Source organism: Ursus americanus, chromosome 11 (assembly GCF_024610735.1).
Source record: "Ursus americanus isolate L20-20 chromosome 11, mUrsAme1.1.p, whole genome shotgun sequence".
In the NCBI taxonomy this organism is placed as follows: Eukaryota; Metazoa; Chordata; class Mammalia; order Carnivora; family Ursidae; genus Ursus; species Ursus americanus.
The window spans coordinates 58,002,381-58,021,725 of NC_142137.1; positions in this window are offsets into that span (position 1 = coordinate 58,002,381).

Below are 19,345 nucleotides of genomic sequence, written 5' to 3' on the forward strand. Positions count from 1 at the left end.
TTCAGAGAAATGCTTTATAGTGATTCTAAGTTTTTAGGTGTTTAAAATACTAAGATATGGAAATAAAATAGTATTTGGGCTACCTTGTTTTAATTAAATTCAAATTAATGCTAAATCATCACAGGCTAAAACCTGAACTTTAAAATTATGATAATGATATTAGCAGAAATAAAATGTAACAAAAGGGAATACCAAAATATTTCATCACCAGAATGTAATACATAGAAGATCCATCCAAGCCATATTCTCTCTCTAACAGTACTAACAAAACATTTTATGGGAAGATACGAGAGGTAAAAGCACATTCTAATACAACTTCATTTTATTATTTTTGAGGTACTGGGAAATGATCTTCTCCCAAACTGTCTCTTGTTTTCTGATGTTCAACATTCAGCCATTAGAGAGTTAGTCCTTTGACTTAAAAACATTCTCTACCAAGAACACAACATGCTATCAGATATAAACAAGTGGATATGAGGTTATCAGAGACATTCCCAAAACAGATCATGGATTCATAAATATCCTAGAGCCAGAAAGGATAACTATCCAAAGGGAAAAGAAAGGTGAAGAGATGCTCCCAGCTTCAGCTGTCTCCAACACTGGCAGGAGGAAACCAGGACCTTTTTATGGATAAGCATTGATTTTATTTAACAACAAAATCATATGTGATCTTGCACTTGTGTAATTGTGAAAATAGATCTGTTAGAAGATCCTGAAGGCTTTAGCCTGTTTTCTTTCTTTCAAATTCTGTCAATGATCCAGGTACTTGAGATATTTGCATAAAAGAACATGATACCGCTGTAGAACCCTGCCCTATCTGTAATGTTTTCATAATACCTATTGTGGAGCTATAATTTTACTAAGGACAACACAATGAAATGACAAACTCTTAAAAATCACCTATTTTTAGCCTTTGCTTATACATAAAAATAATATAAAAATATGCATTAGATTGGCAGGTCTGTCTTTTGGCAGCCAAAGGCACAGCACCAAAAATGTATAATTATAAAATCACTCAGCAACTATTTTGTCATGTAGTATGGCAGGTAAATAATGGTTGCTTTAATGTGTGAATTATTTTAGTGTCTGGCTATGCAAATGTAGACATTTATTCAAGCGAAGGTTAAGCCTCTTGGAGGCAATGGCTAATATCCCCTGAGAATATTCTCTATTCTCAACAAAGGAAGTGTAAGTTTTTCCTCTGAGTCCTCCTTTAAAAAATATTCATAAAGTTTCGAAAGAAATGTGTCCTTCTTCCTCTTAAATTCCAATATAGAGAAGTAGGAAGTAAATTATGAATAGCTCCATATTACCTACTCTCCCTGATTCGATCCGCCATGTTGCCTTGACACATGTGTCTGTCTGCCCGTAGAGACAGACACAGACAGACAGAAACATTCTTCAAACGGTATCAATGTTTCAACCATTGATATCTTCAACTATTATCAATGTTGTCAAAACCAGAGATTTTTACAACAGCTAAAGATGGATCCTTGTAGCTGTGGGGAGCTTCTGAATTAGACCTTTTTTACCTTCTTCTAAACCAACTGTCTTAGGATCAAATCTTCCAGCTATTCAAATAGGAATCATGGATATTTATAGCCCAGTCTTGTCTAGCTCAGCATTTCCCAGTTCTAGCTGCTAAAACAAAAAGTGGGGGGAAGGGGGACATCAATATACAAACCCTCAAAATTTTTTGAAGATCAGTTTAATATTTACCTCAAGTTCTAAAGAAGTTTCAAAAACTTGCCTAATTGGGCTTTCTTTTTTAAGTTTTTTGTGGGTTTTTTAAAAGTTTTTATTTAAATTCTACTCAGCATCTCGTGTACTCTTGGTTTAAGGAGTAGAATTTAGTGATTCATTGCTTACCCATAATACCCAGTGCTCATCATAACAAAAAAGGGGCCCAGTTTTTAAGAGTTTGCACATCTACCAAATGGGAAGAAGTCTACTGAGCACTTGACCTCCTTGGAGAGATGAAGGGCTGCCTCCTCTGTGGAGGGGGAAGTGCCCTGGGAAGCTCTGCTCCTGCGATCACATCACATCGCGGTGCATTGTTTTCAGTCCTAATTGAAACTAGGAAATGCAGGGAAGTGTGATAATGAAAACAACAGGATCAGGGGAGTGTGGAAATTAGCTGACTTTTTCCCCACAAAATCTGTAAAAGCAGACCAGCTTGAGTTAGGGGTGTGATTTCGGGGTTATATATGAGAAGAGGTGTCTTAGCACTGACACCATGAAACCAACAGGGAATAGCCTTCACTTCCCTGGGACTCCAGGCACAAGCTGCAAGAATGCTGCTTAAGAATAAACACAATACTGTCCCTAAAGTAAAAATGCAGAGCTGAGATTGAGGGTGGTGATCCATTCAAATCAGACCTAGTTCACACAGTTTTGAGTGTTCTGTGAGTCTCTATGTGAATAGCTAGCACAATGCCTACTTTCCAGAAGCACTCAATAAATGGTCATTGGTGCAGTTGTTGTTAGTACTTTGCTCTAACTCTAAGGGCATGATGTGCCATCCTGAAGACTGGTGCTTTTTCGTTAATGGCTACACAAGCCATTGGCAATTGGGAAAATCTTTTCCAGCATCTGAAACTTTAAAAGTGACTTCTAGGGGCGCCTGGGTGGCACAGCGGTTAAGCGTCTGCCTTCGGCTCAGGGCGTGATCCCGGCGTTCTGGGATCGAGCCCCACATCGGGCTCCTCCGCTATGAGCCTGCTTCTTCCTCTCCTACTCCCCCTGCTTGTGTTCCCTCTCTCGCTGGCTGTCTCTATCTCTGTCGAATAAATAAATAAAAATCTTTAAAAAAATAAAAAATAAAAGTGACTTCTAAAGATTAGTATCCAAAATATGTAAAGAACTTTTACAACTCCACACCAGAAAACCACAAGTAATACAATTAAAAAATGGGCAGAAGACATAAACTGACATTTCTCCAAAGAAGACATCAGATGGCCACCAGACACATGGCGGATGCTCAGCGTCACTCATCCTCGGGGAAATGCAAGTCAAAACCACATGAGATGTCACCTCACACTGGTCAGAATGGCTAAAGTCACAAACACAAGAAACAACACATGTTGGCGAGGATATAAAGAAAGAGAAATCGCCATGCACTGTTGGTGGGAATGCAAACTGGTGCAGCCACTGTGGAAAGCACTATGGAGCTCCCTCAAAAAAAGTAAAAAGAGAATTATCATATGATCCAGTAATTCCACTCCTGAGTATCTACCCAAAGAATACAAAACACTAAATAGAAAAGATATATGCCCCCCTTCCATGTTTATTCCAGCATTATTTACAATAGCCAAGTGAGGGAAGCAGCCCAAGTGTCCACTGATGGATAAATGTATAAAGAAGTGGTATGGACGTACCATGGAATATTGTTCAGCCATAAAAAAGAATGAGATCTTGCCACTTGTAACAACATGGGTGGATGCAGAGAGCATCGTGCTCAATGAAATAAGTCGGTCAAAGACAGACAAATACCATACAATTTTACTCATATGTGGAATTTAAGAAACAAAAGAAATGAACAATTGAAAATAGAGACAAACCAAAACACAGCTCTAAACTATAGAGAACAAACTGGCTGTTACCAGAGGGGAGGTGGGTGGATGGGTGAAAGAGGCAAAAGGGATACAGTGATGAGCACTCAGTAACGTATAGAATTGTCAAATCACTATATTGTCCACCAAAAATTAACATAACACATTAACTAGACTGAAATTAAATTTTTTAAATGACCTCTAAACGTGGGAAGAAGAAAGATTTGTATCTATGTGTGCTAGATTCTAAATCCCTTGAGGAATTTTTATCTCTCCAGTGTCAGTGCCTGGCAAATGCATGACATGCAGTACGACCTCAGTAAAAGTCGCCATAGAGGGCAGTGGTTAAGAGCACAAACTCTAGAGTCAACCTGTTTGGGTATGTATTCTGGTTCTCCCACCTATCAGCTGTGTAATCTTGAGCAAGTTACTTAACCTCTCTGCGCTTCAGTATCCTCACTTGTAAAATGGGGGTTATAATAGTTTCTACTTTGCTGGGTTACCCTGAGATGCAAATGAATTATTAGATGCAAATTGCTCAGCACAGTGCCTACCACTATATACTTGCTATTATTATGGTGATGATGACGATGAGCTCTCCCCCAACACGTAAGCACTAGCCTAAGAAAAAGAGCGTGGACCGTGCTCTAGGCCATACCTCCTGGTGCATACTGACCCTCTGAGAAATGAAGATGGTCATCCTTTTTACAGCTAATAATCAATTGTGACAACAGCTACTAAGTGGAACATATTTTACCTAATTGTAGTTTTTTCAAGCAAAACTGATGCCAGAGAAGCTGCCAAGTGCCTCTGCTGTGGTTTTCAAAAGGCAAAGTTAAATCTTTTCTTGCTGTTGTTTGAACATCATCGGAAAATGATTAGAACTGTAACATTTGTGCTCTATTTAAGAAAATAACAATATTTTCTAAATTATTGGGTAAATGATATTTACTAGTGGCACTGTTAACCCTAATAGGTTTTTTGGGATCAAATTAGCCCATTTAAGAATAAATAAAGCACAATAAACCTATTCTTTCTAAAAATCAATAAATAATGCTTTTAATTCACTTTGATTACTGGACTTGGCAGGAGAGTAATCGTGTCATGAAACTGACACCACAACAAAAAGCATTATGCTGACAAAAACAAGTAAGAATAAGCCAACAACTGAGCTGCAGAAAGAAAAAATTATGCCCGGAAGTATTTCTGCCACGAAATGAGGCGCTTGGGCTCTGCCATTGGCTGCAGCGTGAAGAGGAGCAATTCTCTCTTGCAAATTGCACTCGTTGCAGCTGAATGACATTATCTCCACCTGTGCAACAGTTCTTTCCGCCAACGGTTTCCATCAGCAGTGTGAAAACTGCCTCTGACGTCTCTTCAGTAAACTGTGCTAGCAGACAAGATGACAGAGCAAATGGAGTATGTACAAGATTCATTTATCATGAGAACAAGACCACCGACTCATGCTTGCTCTGTGTCGAGCCCGAGCCCGATGATGTCATTCTACAACACGGGGGAACAGCAGCATTCATTTCCAAGAGGCGATAATTGTTGCTAATTTCAGTTAACAAATTTCATGTAAAGCATCCCTTTCTTCCCTTTGTTTCCTGGAATCTAAAATGAGAATTTCAAAGGAAGGTAGAAGGTCAGTACCAGAAGCCCAGGAAGAGGTCCCTGCCCAGATAGAGGAGAAGGAAGATGGCCCGTTGAATCAGGAAGACCTGCTCAGACTATCAGCTTTGCCTTCTACACATTATCACCCTGAGCAAGTTCACTTCCTTCCCATCCACAGACTCAGTTTCCTCAGTAGCAGAAGGGAATAATAGAATCGATCTCAGGGCTGTTACCAGAATTTAATGAAATATGTAGGCATCCAGCACATGGTACAATATATACACAATGAGTGATATAAAAATTGTCTGCAAAATGACTCTTTTTCTTGGCCTTTGATATAGAGCAGAGATCCCGTGTGTCCTTTGTGTAAGAGGACCGAAGACAAGCCGGATAACCCTGGAAGGTGAGATGAAATTGCAGAGTCTGCAGGTGCAGGACATATGCTGCTTATAGCAAGGCAAGGGACCTGGACTGCAGAGTCTGTCCACTGGGAGCGAGGTTGTCACCTGGAATGCAATCAGGAGGGCCCCAAAGTCCCTCCTTAGTGCTCCCATCTTCACTGCAATCTTCTCTCACTCCCTCTATTAACCAAACCATTGCAGAAGGAGGAAGCCATTACCATGTTACGCAGGCTCCCCGGCTCCCAGGGAGGCTTACAAAAGGCTCTGCTTCCTGCAAACTTCCTGACAGCTCTCACACTATCACCATTATATTTGCAAATCCTTTATACAATTCCTTTGAACAGACAGAATGTTAAGAGCCTAGAACAAGCATGTGACTCCAATGTGAGTACCTAGGCTTATTTATATACGTGGATGGGAAGAAGACTGATTTTTCTTAACTTTTACTTTAGAGGCTGTCATTGCTACAGTATCGATACCTCTCTCTGAGGCAGAAATATAGAATTAATAATTCACAAACAGTATAGGAGAGAAAACACTTTATCTTACACCCATCCAAAATCGAGAACCTAAAAGACAAGTGTGGGGGCATGCAGTTAGAAGCAAAGAACTCTAATTGAGACCCGAGTCACACTTACAACACCTTCTTCAGATGAAGGAGCGCAGATGTGGTCTCAGTTCTCTGCCCATTGCCTCCACCCCAGTAATACCCGAGAGGATAGAGTATAATACTGCCTCAGGCAAAGAAGAAAAGGCAAGAGAAAGGATTGTTGTTCTGTCTTTCCCTTTCTCCCTGTTAAGCCCCACGGAAAAGTGAGTTTCCAGCAGCAGGCGGTGAATAAGACTGAAGAGAGTTTGATTTCACCTCTTTAAGTCAGTTTAAATCAAACTTCTGCCAGAAAACATCCTGGCAGTATATCTATAGCTAAAAGATTGGGAAATCTATCTCCATTCACAGCCAGTCACCCACCCCCCTTTCCCACTGCTCCCCTCCTCTTGTGAATGCCCCAGAAATATATGGGAAACAGCAGGAAGATGCTACACAATTGACTCAACATTTTTTTTTCAATCAATTCTTATGCAAAAACAGACTTATCAAAAAATATGCACTAAACACATCTGTAGTGTGCTAGGTTTCACTGCTTCCTTCACGCACCCTCTGACAACACGGCCTCTTATCTTCATTTCATCATAATGAGATATGGTTGGTACCAAATAATTTAGCATGTTGCAACCTTGGTTATATGCTTCGGTGTGGTGGTTAGGAGCATGAGGCCTGAACGCAGGCAATAGTGTAAAGGACACCATGAAGATAGTGAAAGGCAATGTATGGAATGGGAGAAAATATTTGTAAACCATTGCCTGATGAGGGATTAATATCCAGAATATACAAAGAACTTCTACAACTCAATAAAAACAAAACAACTCTATTTAAAAATGAACAAAGGATTTAAGTAGCCATTTTCCAAAGAAGATTTACAAGTCGCCAATAACACATGAAAAGGTGCTCAACCTCACTAATCATTAAGGAAATGCAAATCAAAACCACAATGAGCTACCACTAGGATGGCTGTTAGAAAAAAATGTTGGCAAGAAGGTAGAGAAATTGCAACCCTGTACATTGCCCACGGTAGTTTAGAATGGTGCGGCCACTATGGAAAACAGTATACAATGTCTCAAAAAAACATATAGAATTATCATAGGTTGTAACAATTCTACTTCTGATATATACGTAAAAGAATTGAAAGCAGGGACTCAGACAGATACTTGAACACCCATGTGAGTATATCTACACTTTACCACGATAAAAAATATATAGGAATTTGAGGGGGAAAAAAAAAAAAGAGCCTAACTTCTAGAGCCCAAGTTCCATTTTTGCCACCCTAGCTACCATACCACAGTCTTAGGCAAGGAATTTAACTTTCTGTTTTCTCATCTGTAAAATGGAATAAGTAGAGTGCCTAAGTCATAGGTTGTTGTGAAGTACATGGCAGATGACAAAAAGAAAACCGTGGCACACAATAAGTGCACAAAACATGTTAGCTATAATTATTGCTTCCTTGTAGAGATGCTAAAAAACCCAATGCCATGGACAGATATTTCTTGCTTTTTGGCATCCATCTTAGAGCATTCTCTATTGCTAAATACTTACTGACTGATTAATACACAAAGATGAACCTTATTGACTCGGTATCAGTGGCTGTTTTTCCAGCACAAATATATGTTAATATCAATCCATTCATATTCTTGAATAAGCCTCTTTGAACCAAAGATATACATTTGTAGACATCTGGGTATTATCTTGAAAATATAGATAATGCGGAGGTATTTTTTGGAAAGGAATTAATTCATGTGGCTATATTCCAAGGTCAAGAGGATCACGAAGTCTTCCCATTACCATTATTGTTAACCAACCTACAGAACCAATCACAGAGTACAACGTAATTGGGACATCACCATCTAAAGATAGATTCAAACTAAGTTAAATAGATGGTATAATCTCTGATCCCCAAAAGCTGATACTGTCTTAGATCTTTTCGCATCACTGAGGAAGGGATTGAGGTGTGAAGGACATAGAAACCACCATTAATAAAATGGATCCAATGACATTGGGGACTCATATTAAATTTAAAAGAAAGTATATCTAAAGATGATATTGGTTTTGAGCTGACAGCATGAGATATAGGGCATTTGTTCATTCTTTCCATTTTTAAATTTTTTTAAATAAAAAACCTCTACCCAAAATCTGTTGTAATGTAATATTAACAACCATTCTTAGAAATAACAGGTGATTTCTGAAATGTACAGCATTTTTACAAGATTTTCCTAAAATGAGTTTTTTTTGGGTTTTTTGTTGTGTTTTTTTTTAAAGATTTTTTATTTATTTATTTGACAGAGATAGAGACAGACAGCGAGAGAGGGAACACAAGCAGGGGAAGTGGGAGAGGAAGAAGCAGGCTCATAGCAGAGGAGCCTGATGTGGGGCTCGATCCCACAACGCCGGGATCACGCCCTGAGCCGAAGGCAGACGCTTAAGTGCTGTGCCACCCAGGCGCCCCTAAAATGAGTTTTTTAAAACCTTGACTGATGCTGGCTTCTAAAATCATCTTCAATCTGAGTGAGAGCAAATTCATTTAACGGTTTATTTCTCCAACAATTTGAGTGACTATTTCCCCTAGATATCTTTTTCAGAGCCCACACCCTAAAGCTTCATAATTCCATTAAATCAGCACACAGCTGGGCAATTCTTTCTTTGCTCACATTATAGTGGTCCCCAGGGAATTTATGTAAATCTATGGAAATTCATTTTAAAGTCTATACTCCGAAAGGGAGGATGCATCCTCATTAAGTAAACGATTATATCTACAAACAAGCTAAAAGCAACATGCTGAAGAGCTAAATTAAACTTTCCATCAGGAAAACTAAACTATTCACTTTCATATATAGGCTTTACCCAAATGCTACCAAAATCATAAGACAAAAGATTTTGATGAAGTCCAAACAGATAACACGGAAAGTGTGGCTGAGCCACTACGGCAGGGCACAGCCTCCTTTCTGGTACAACAACCTAACGTCACCTTGGGCCATGGTACAGGAATGGGTTCATCCTTATCATTCACAGGCTCTCAGGAAAGACTTCTCATATAAGAGTAAAAGGAAATGAACTCACAAAGTCCTTCAAAGGACACCCAAGTCAACCCTAAGAACCCCTAATAAGACTAGAGAGTCTAAAGCTTAAAGGAGAGGATATTATGTGCTGAAAAGAGGACACAGGCTTTCTAGTTAGACTTATCTGCATCCCGCTCCTACCTCCTTCACCTCCTACCTGAACAAATCACCTAGACTTCATAGCATCAGTTTTCTGATATGTAAATAGGGAATAATAATAATTCTTGACATGATTTTTAATGAAATAAGCTATCTAAAGCATTTACTCCAATGCCTAGGACATGGTTAGCACTCAAAACCCTTCACCTGAACCAAAAAGAAATGAAGTCTGAGGAAGACCTAAGCTCTAGAAATGAGGAGCTAACTGGAAGGAAAGGAGAGAAGTCCTCCACTTACAAGTTTTAGGTCCTCAAACAACTATGGTATTTTCCCACTTTGGAGATCAGCTCACCTTTCCTATTGTTGAGAAAGTAGGGCTAAGGCAATTTATGAGAACATTGACTCAGTATTGCTGCAAGCCTTTTCTTCTTAAGCCACTCCAACATTTACACTATTTTCATATCTGAAAACTCCATACTCTACACAAGTGACATCTTGGTTCTGAAGTCAGAATTAAAAGTTAAAATATTAAATGTTCAAATTAACCCATGAAAATCCCTTCAGAAGTTTTAGCGTTGGATAGTCACTTAGGAAGTCCAGCATGGGCCATTTCTCATCCATTATTGAGACACACTGCTGATTCTTCAGTTGAGCCCAGATGAACCACTTGGCTTGATTTGAGATCCATGTCATCTCAAAAACATCTCCACAGACATAGATCTAGGTATAGATTCTGATGGTAGATTCATATACCAATTAGCAAGCTTCTCATAATCCATAGGAGGTAAGTAGAACTGAGACCAACAGATGAAAGGGCAGATCCCCATCTCCATGCACACATTGAATGGAATAACTGGTGAAATAGCCTACACTACTTATATATTTATTTTAGTACACCTTTATTTTACAAAGCAGTATAACAACATTTGCATACATTGAATATGCCTTAATCAACTGCAAGCATAATACTATGCCACATTTTGTTTTTGTGTTACTGAAATGAGATTGTAGTCAATGGTAAACCCCACTAGCCAGGGCACATATGAGGACCGGTAATTCTACCACTCAAGGAAAAAAAAGAGAGACATAGTCACATTTTAGGAATTAAGACAAAACTTGGTCACCACAAATGAAAATCCGGAAAGAACACAAATACATGGAGGGTAAATAACATGCTACTAAACAATGATGGGGTCAACCAAGAAATCAAAGAGCAAAAAAAAATACATGGAGACAAATGAAAATGAAAACACAATGCTCCAAAATCTTTGGGATGCAGCAAAATCGGTACTAAGAGGCAAGTTTGTAGCAATATAGGCCTACCTCAAGCAAAAAGCAAAAAAAACAAAAACAAAAAACAAAACCTCAAGTAAACAACTTAAACTTACATCTAAAGGATCTAGAAAAGAAGAAACAAAAATAAAACCAGTAGAAGGAAGGAAATAATAAAGATTAGAGAAGAAATAAATTAAATAGAAACTAAAAAAACAATAGAACCAATCAATGAAACCAGGAATTGGTTCTTAGAAAAGATTAACAAAATTGATAAATCGTTAGCCAGATGCACCAAAAAGAGAGAGAGAAAAAAGACTCAAACAAAATCAGAAATGAAAGAAAAGAGACAACTGATACCGCAGAAATACAAAGGATTATAAGAAAATATTATAAAAAAAAGTATACCAACAAATTGGACAACCTTGAAGAAATGGATGAATTTCTAGAAACATATTTCTCAAAACTGAACCAGGAAGAAATAGAAAAATTTGTGCAGACAGGTAATCAGCAACAAAATTGAATCAGTTAAGGAGGGCACGTATTGCATGGAGCGCTGGGTGTTATATGCAAACAATGAATCATGGAACACTACATCAAAAACTAAGGATGTACTGTATGGTGACTAACATAACAATAAAAAATTTAAAAAATAATAATAAAAATTAAAATAAATAAATAAATTTTAAAAAAAGAAATTGAATGAATAATGAAAAAACTCCAAACAAACAAAAGTCCAGGACCAAATGGCTTCACTCGTGAATTCTACCAAACATTTAAAGAGCTAATACCTATTCTAAAAAATAAAAGAGGAAGGAAAGCTTCCAAATTCATTCTATGAGGCCAGCATTACCCTGATACCAAAACCAGATAAAGACACCACTAAAAAACAGAACTGCAGGCCATTATCTCTGATGACATAGATGCAAAAATCGTAACCAAAAATTAGCAAACTGAATCCTAAAATAAATTTAAAAAATTCAGCATGATCAAGTGGGATTTATTCCTGGGATGCAAGGTGGTTCAATATTCAGAAATCTATCAACCTGATATACTCCATCAACAAAAGAAAGGATACAAATCATATGATCATTTTAATAGATGCAGAAAAAGCATTTGACAAAGCACAGCATCCATTCATGATCAAAACCTTCAACAACGTAGATTTAGAGGGAACATTCCTCAACATAATAAAGGCCATATATGAAGAAAACCACAGCTAACATCAGGATCAAGGGTGAAAAACTGGGAGCTTATCCCTTAAGGTCAGGAGCAAGACAAGGATATTCACTCTCACCACTTTTATTCAACACAGTATTGGAAGTCCTAGCCACAGCAGACAAGAAAACTGAATAAAAGGCATCCAAACTGGAAAGAAGTAAAACTTTCACTATTTGCAGATGACATGATACTCTATATAAAAAAACCCTAAAGACTCCACCAAAACACTGCTAGAACTGGCAAATGAATTCAGTAAGTTTGCAGGATACAAAATCAATGTACAGAAATCCATTGCATTTTTATACACTAATAATGAAATAGCAGAAAGAGAAATTAAGAAAACAATTCCATTTACAACTACACCAAAATTGCTAAAATATCTAGGGATAAACTTAACCAAGGAGGTGAATGACCTGTACTCCAAAAAATATAAAATAATGCTGAAAGAAATTGAAGATGACACAACCAAATGGAACTGTTTCCCATGTTCATGGATTGGAAGAACAAATATTGTTAAAATCTCCCCATTTCTCAAAACAATCTTTACATAAATGCAAACCCTATCAGAATACCAACAGCATTTTTCACAGAACTAGAACAAATAACCCTAAAATTTGTATGGAATCACAAAAAGACTCTGACTAGCCAAAGCATCTTGAAAAAGAAGAACAAAACCGGAAGCATCGCAATCCCAGATTTCAAGATACACTACAAAGCTATAGTAATCAAAACAGTATGGTATTGGCACAAAAATAAACACATAGATCACTAGACTTCTGGAGAGTCCAGAAATAAACCCATGATTATATGGTCAATTAATCTTTGACAGAAGGAGGTAAGGATAATTAATGGGAAAAAGACAGTCTCTTCAACAAATGGTGTTGGGAAAACTGGACAGTTACATGTAAAAAAAAAAAAAAATGAAACAAGTCCACTTTCTCACACCATACACAAAAATAAACTCAAAATGGATTAAAGACCTAAATGTGAGGGGCACCTGGGTAGCGCAGTCGTTAAGCGTCTACCTTCGGCTCAGGGTGTGATCCTGGCGTTCTGGGATCGAGTCCCACATCAGGCTCCTCCGCTGGGAGCCTGCTTCTTCCTCTCCCACTCCCCTTGCTTGTGTTCCCTCTCTCACTGGCTGTCTCTCTGTCAAATAAATAAGTAAAAAAAAAAAAAGACCTAAATGTGAGACCTGAATCCATAAGAATCTAGAAGAGAGCACAGGCAGTAATTTCTCTGACATCGGCCATAGCAACATTTTTCTAGATATGTCCTCTGAAACAAGGGAAACAAAAGAAAAAATTAACTATTGGGACCTCATCAAAATAAAAAGCTTCTGCACAACAAAGGTTTCAAAGCAAAAGACAGCTTATAGGTTGGAAGATGATATTTGTAAATGATATATCCGACAGAGGGTTAATATCCAAAATATATTTTTAAAAACTTACATAATTTCAATAACAACAACAAAAAATTCAATTGAAAAATGGACAGAAGACACGAACAGGCATTTCTCCGAGGAAGACATCCAGATGGCCAACAGACACATGGAAAGACGCTCAACACCACTCATCATCGGGGAAATATAAATCAAAACCACAATGAGATATCACCTCACACCTGTCAGAATGGTTAAAGTCAAAAACTCGAGAAACAATGAATGTTGGCAAGGATGTGGAGAAAAAGAAACTCTTAAACACTGTTGGCGGGAATGCAAACTGGTGCAGTCACTATGAAAAAGTATAGAGCTTCCTCAAGAAAGTACAAATAGAATTACCATATGATCCAGTAATTCCACTACTGGATATTTACCCAAAGAATACAAAAACACTAATTTGAAAAAATATATGCACCCCTATGTTTATTGCAGCATTATTTACAATAGTCAAATTATGGAAGCTTCCCAGTGTCCATCAATAGATGAATGGATAAAGATGTGGGGTGTGTGTGTGTATATATAGATATAAAATATATAACAGAATATTGCTCAGCCATGAAAAAGAATGAAATGTTGCCTTTGCAACAACATGGATGGATCTAGAGAGTGAAATGCTAAGTATAATAAGTCAGAGAACAATAAATACTGTAAGATTTCACTCATATGCAGGACTTAAAGATTTTATTAAAGATTTTATTCATATGCAGGACTTAAGAAACAAAAAAAAATAAACAAAGGAAAAAAGACAAACAAAAAAACCAGACTCTGAAATACAGGGAACATACTCATGGTTACCAGAGGGGTGGGGGCATGCGTGAAACAGGTGAAGGGGATTAAGAGTACACTTGGGATGAGCACTGAGAAAGGAATAGAGTTGTTGAATCACTATACTGTACATCTGAAACTGATGTAACACTGTAGGTTAACTATACTGGAATTAAAAATTTTTTTAAAAAGACAAAGCTTGGGCAGGATGCACAATCCAGTCAGTGTTGGAGTAAAGCCAGCCCCAGAGTCATACCTACCCGTTTCTGTTTGTCTAGCTCTCTGTCATTGCCTGGGTTCTGTCTGTCCCATTTACAACATCTCTCCAACTTTATTTCATTTCTTTGGGAAAAGGAAATCAGACCAGGAAAGTGTTCTCTGACAGCAGCTTCCGATTGTGATCCAGAAAATGTGAAATACCTAATCTTTCAAATCTATCCCCAGATCTATATTTTGTTTTCCCGCAGCCCCCATTCCTTCAGCTCTTGACCTTTTCACTCCTTCAATCTTGGCATGCAGGGAAAAGGACAATAAATATGTATGGGTCACAGGCAATGTTTAATATTAAGTCCAATCTAAGAAACAATGCAGGGAGGCTGGCATATCATTTTTAAACTAAACCCAGCTGCCTTGTGCTGTAACTTGAAAAAAATGACCATTCACTTCCTGAAGAAGGAAAAATAAGTTGTTTTTAAATTCATGATTTTTAATTTCTATTTTCAATACGAAATATCTAAAATGGAAAGATGTCATTTTAATAAAATAAAGAGGCAGAGATATGATGGCTCTAAAGATTTGTTGTAAATATTTTGTAAGGAAATTGCCCACATATTATTATCAAAATTAAAGTTAAAATTTTAATCATTGAAGCCACATTTAACCTTCTACAAAGCCTCTGCTCCTCCCACAAGCATAATTCCTCCGAGCTCCTCTTGTGCGTGTTTAGCATAGGTGATGATATTAACACGTGTTATCTTGTATTTCAAATGTATACACGTCTGTTTCCTCCATGTGATGTAAATTCAGTTTCTTGCAAAGAGTAGAGGCTCAATAAATATTTATTGGCCTTTATTTGTATTGTTCTGTTTTGAACTTCGGAACTGATGAGAGCACCTTTGTTCCCCTCCACCCTTGGCCCATCTCTCACCCTCTTAACGAGCTCTCTATTGCTGTTTGCTGTGTCCACCACCTTTTGTACAATTCACAATCTCTCAGCCTCGTGTGTCTTTTGTTTCAACTGCTGCTGCAGGAACCAGCTCTGCATGGATCGGGAAAGATTTCATTCATGCAGAACTGGACGCTACCTTACTTTAAGGCCAAACCATGAGTTTCTCACCAACCAAGAACTTCCTTGTTGACACTGAAGTGTGAGTGGTCTTGTTTCGTGCCCACAATTGCAGTCTGGAACTTCTGGGGAGTTAGGTCCCAGTACAGCAAACTTTTAACCAATGGCCAACAACAACAACAAAATAAATCCTTCCTCTTTCTCAACTGCCTATGGTCCTGAGATGCAGTTGGTGTGGCCTTTTACAGGACATCCCTACAATATGAAGCAATGTACATCAGTACTAATATTTCAGTAGACACCCCCCCCCCAGCCAGCTCTTTCTCCCTCCCTCCCTCAGAATGTTTTACACACCCTCCTGCCTCTCTTAATAAAAAAAAAATTTGCATAAATTCTTGCATGGGACTCTGCTCTCTGGGGTGCTTGGGCTAAAGCACCAGCCCACATCACAGTCCCTGGCCGAGGGGACATGATCGTGTCTATATCAGATAATCCTCTCCGTTTTTTAGAGGAGGATGTCACAGGGGTGCACACTTAACCCAAAGGCTCCCCATCCACTAAGCCAGCAAGCAAGACTCCAGACCTGGTATGAAAAGAAGCTGATCAAGTTGAAATCCTCTCTAGGGGACTCAGAAATGGAAAAATAAGACAGGAAGCTAGGAGCAGCAGATGATGACATAAAGACAGAAGGAGGCAGGGCAGCCATGATGTTCTAATTGCTCAGTTCAGTAGCAATTATTACTGGCATGTTGCGTCCTCCTCTCTCCTTCCACTTCTTAGATGCTACCCTTACTTAAGTCAGAGACTAGTGCTCATTTCCAGGCCCCAGTCCTCATCTTTATTCAGGCCTTTTGCCATCATATCCGATTAATTGAAAAAGGGCTTCTAACCTGGCTGTTCCGAACTCAGGCTCTTCCTAACTCAGTTCGTATTATTCATAATTGCCATCCTGTCCAAAGGTTCTCATCATATCACTTTCTCTTCTATGAGAAAAGTTTGGTAACTTTTACTTTTTTGATAAATGTAACATTAAGTGGCTTCCCTCCTCATCAATCCATCAACATTAAATGCAGTTTCTTTTTTTTTCTTTTTTTTTTTCTTTTTTTTCTTTTTTTTTTCTTTTTTTTTTTTTTAGGGAAAGAGAGTGCACAAGAACGAGAAGGGGGAGTAGCAGAGGGGGAAAGAATCTCAAGCAGACTCCACAAACTGAGTGTGGAGCCCAACCCGGGGCTCGATCTCACAACCCTGAGATCATGACCTGAGCCAAAACCAAGAGTCAGATGCTTAACTGACTGAGTCACCCAGGTGCCCCTCAGCTTCATTTTTTACTCAATTTTTCATTAGAATTCCACCCTCGGGCTTCATTCCTAAAATGCAGTTTATGGACTTCTAATTTAAAGAATACTACTTTATCCCATGTGTTCAACAACTCCGTATGCTAAAACTATTGAAATGGTCAACAAATTTTAAAGCTAAAGCATGTATCTATGTTAAAATATATGGAAGGTTTCCCTTAAAAGATGGAAAATTTAAGTTTCCATAAGATATGGTACATGACAGGTCAGATTAAGGGATATACTGAGCACAATTCACAACAGCCACAGAAAATTAAAGAAATTAGTATGTCCAGAGAATCTGAATGACATGCTACTAAGGCTAAGAAAGAAAGAGGGAAAGAAGCATAGAAAAAAATGGACAAACAGAAAGCACAAATTAAGGTCATAGAAATAAGTAAAAATACATCACTAATCACAATACTTTTGTATATAGACCAAACTTGCCAGTTAAAAACAGAAATCTTAAGGCTAGATAAACAAAAATTCACCCATATGCTCTGTATGAGACACACCTAAAATACAAAAGCAAAACATGATTGAGACATATATCCAGCAAATAATAACCCAGAGAAAGCTGGGAGAGCTATATTAATGTTATAAAAGTAGTCTTTAAGGTTAAAAAAAAAAAAGCCATTATCAGGAAGAAGAGGTGATACTATGTAAAGATTGAAGTTTCAAATTACCAATAAGATTTAACAATTAAATATGTATTATGAACCTATCTCAAATTACATAGTGCAAAACATTCAAGAACTACAGACAGAAACTGACAAATCATCATAATAAAATGAGGATGAAATACACATTTCTCAATTATCCATGGTTCAAGCAGGAAAAAAATCTATAAAAATCTTTAAAAAAATCTATTAAAAAACTCTTTGGACTACCAACCTTGATTTAATGGATATATATAGAGAGAGAGAGAGATAAACAGAGAGAGAAAGAGAGAGATATTCTATATTTTCTTCTCAAGTATACAAGGTATATTTATCAAAATTGAACACATTAATCCATTAAAGTAAAGCTGATTATGCATGTGTAATATATTCATTGCATCATATAGAGAGAATATATATAGTCTTCATATATATGTATATAATTCAGACATATATACTCTATAGACACTAATTCTCTAACCACAATGCAACTAAATCAGAAACTATTTGAGATAAACTTTTAACATCTTCTCATTAAAAAGGTCTCACACACACAAGAGTAAATGGAATAGTATATGCAGTGCTCTTGTATCTTTCAGTCGTCTTCAATAATTGTTCAACTCCTAGTCAATCTTTTGTCATCTATGTACCCACTCCTGTCTGAATTTTTCTGAAGCAAATTCATTCCATAAATATTTGTAACTCTATTTATAAAGGACACTTTTAATATAACCATAATATCATTATATATTTTTTAAAATACATAAAAATTCCTCAAATATCCAGTCAGTGTTCAAGTTTCCCTGATTCTCTCATATATTTTCTTAAGTTTGCTCATGTCAGGATCCAAATAAGGATCACACCTTGCATTTGATGAGTGTCTTTGAAGTCCAAGTAGATACATTATTAAAACCCCACAGGATTGAAGTTTTAAAACCATACTTCCAAATAACTCATAGGTCACAAAAGAAATGATAATGGAACACTGGCAATATTTGTAACTGAATAAAGAGCAAAATATCAATATAGCTAGAGCGCCTGGGTTGCTCAGTCAGTTAAGCGTCTGCCTTCGGCTCAGGTCATGATCCCAGGGTCCTGGGACCGAGCCCCACATTGGGCTCTCTGCTCAGCTGGGATCCTACTTCTCCCTCTGCCCCTCCCTACTCAAATAAATAAATAATAAATAAATAAATATTAATATCAATATAGCTAAACCTTTGAAATACAATGAAAGCAATAATTGGAAAAAATGTTTACCCTTCAGTGCTTATATTAGAAGAAATGTTGAAAATTGATGATTTAAACATCCAACTTAAGAATTTGGGGGGGGGAGAGAAAGATAGAAAATAAACAAAGAAAACAGAAGGAAGAAACAAAGAAAATAGATTACTGGGAGACACCAGCATGGCTCAGTTGGTTAAGTGTGGACTCTTGATTTAGGCACAGATCATGATTTCAGGGTCATGATCTTAGGGTCATGAGATCAAGCCCCATGGTGGGCTCCACGCTCAGCAGGGAGTCTGCTTGAGATTCTCTGTATCTCCTTCTGCCCCTCCCACACTGCACGCTTGCGCACTCTCTCTTTCTAAAATAAATAAATAAATCTTTAAAAATAAAGAATAGATTGTTGATATAGAAGACTAAAATACAACATGGGGTCAATGCAATGGGATAAAGATAGCTCCAATTCTTTGACACTCATTCCTTTGACAGGAGGGATCTATTTCCCCCTACCCTTGAATCTTTGTTCTGTGACGCTCTAAGAGTATGGCAGAAGTGATGGTTTGCCAGTTCTAGGCCTAGGCTTTAAGAAAACTTGCAATTTCTACTGCCTGTTCCTGTGTACATTTTCAGAGTTCTGAACTGCAGTGTAAGAAGGTTCAATAACTCTATTGGAGAGGCCATGTGGAGAGGCCCTGTGCTACATGGATGGAGGGAGAAACCCATCTGAGCTTAGCCTCCCTGGTTTCCTTGCCAAGGCATCAGGCACCTGAGTGAAGCAATCTTTTTATAAAGATTTTATTTATTTATTTA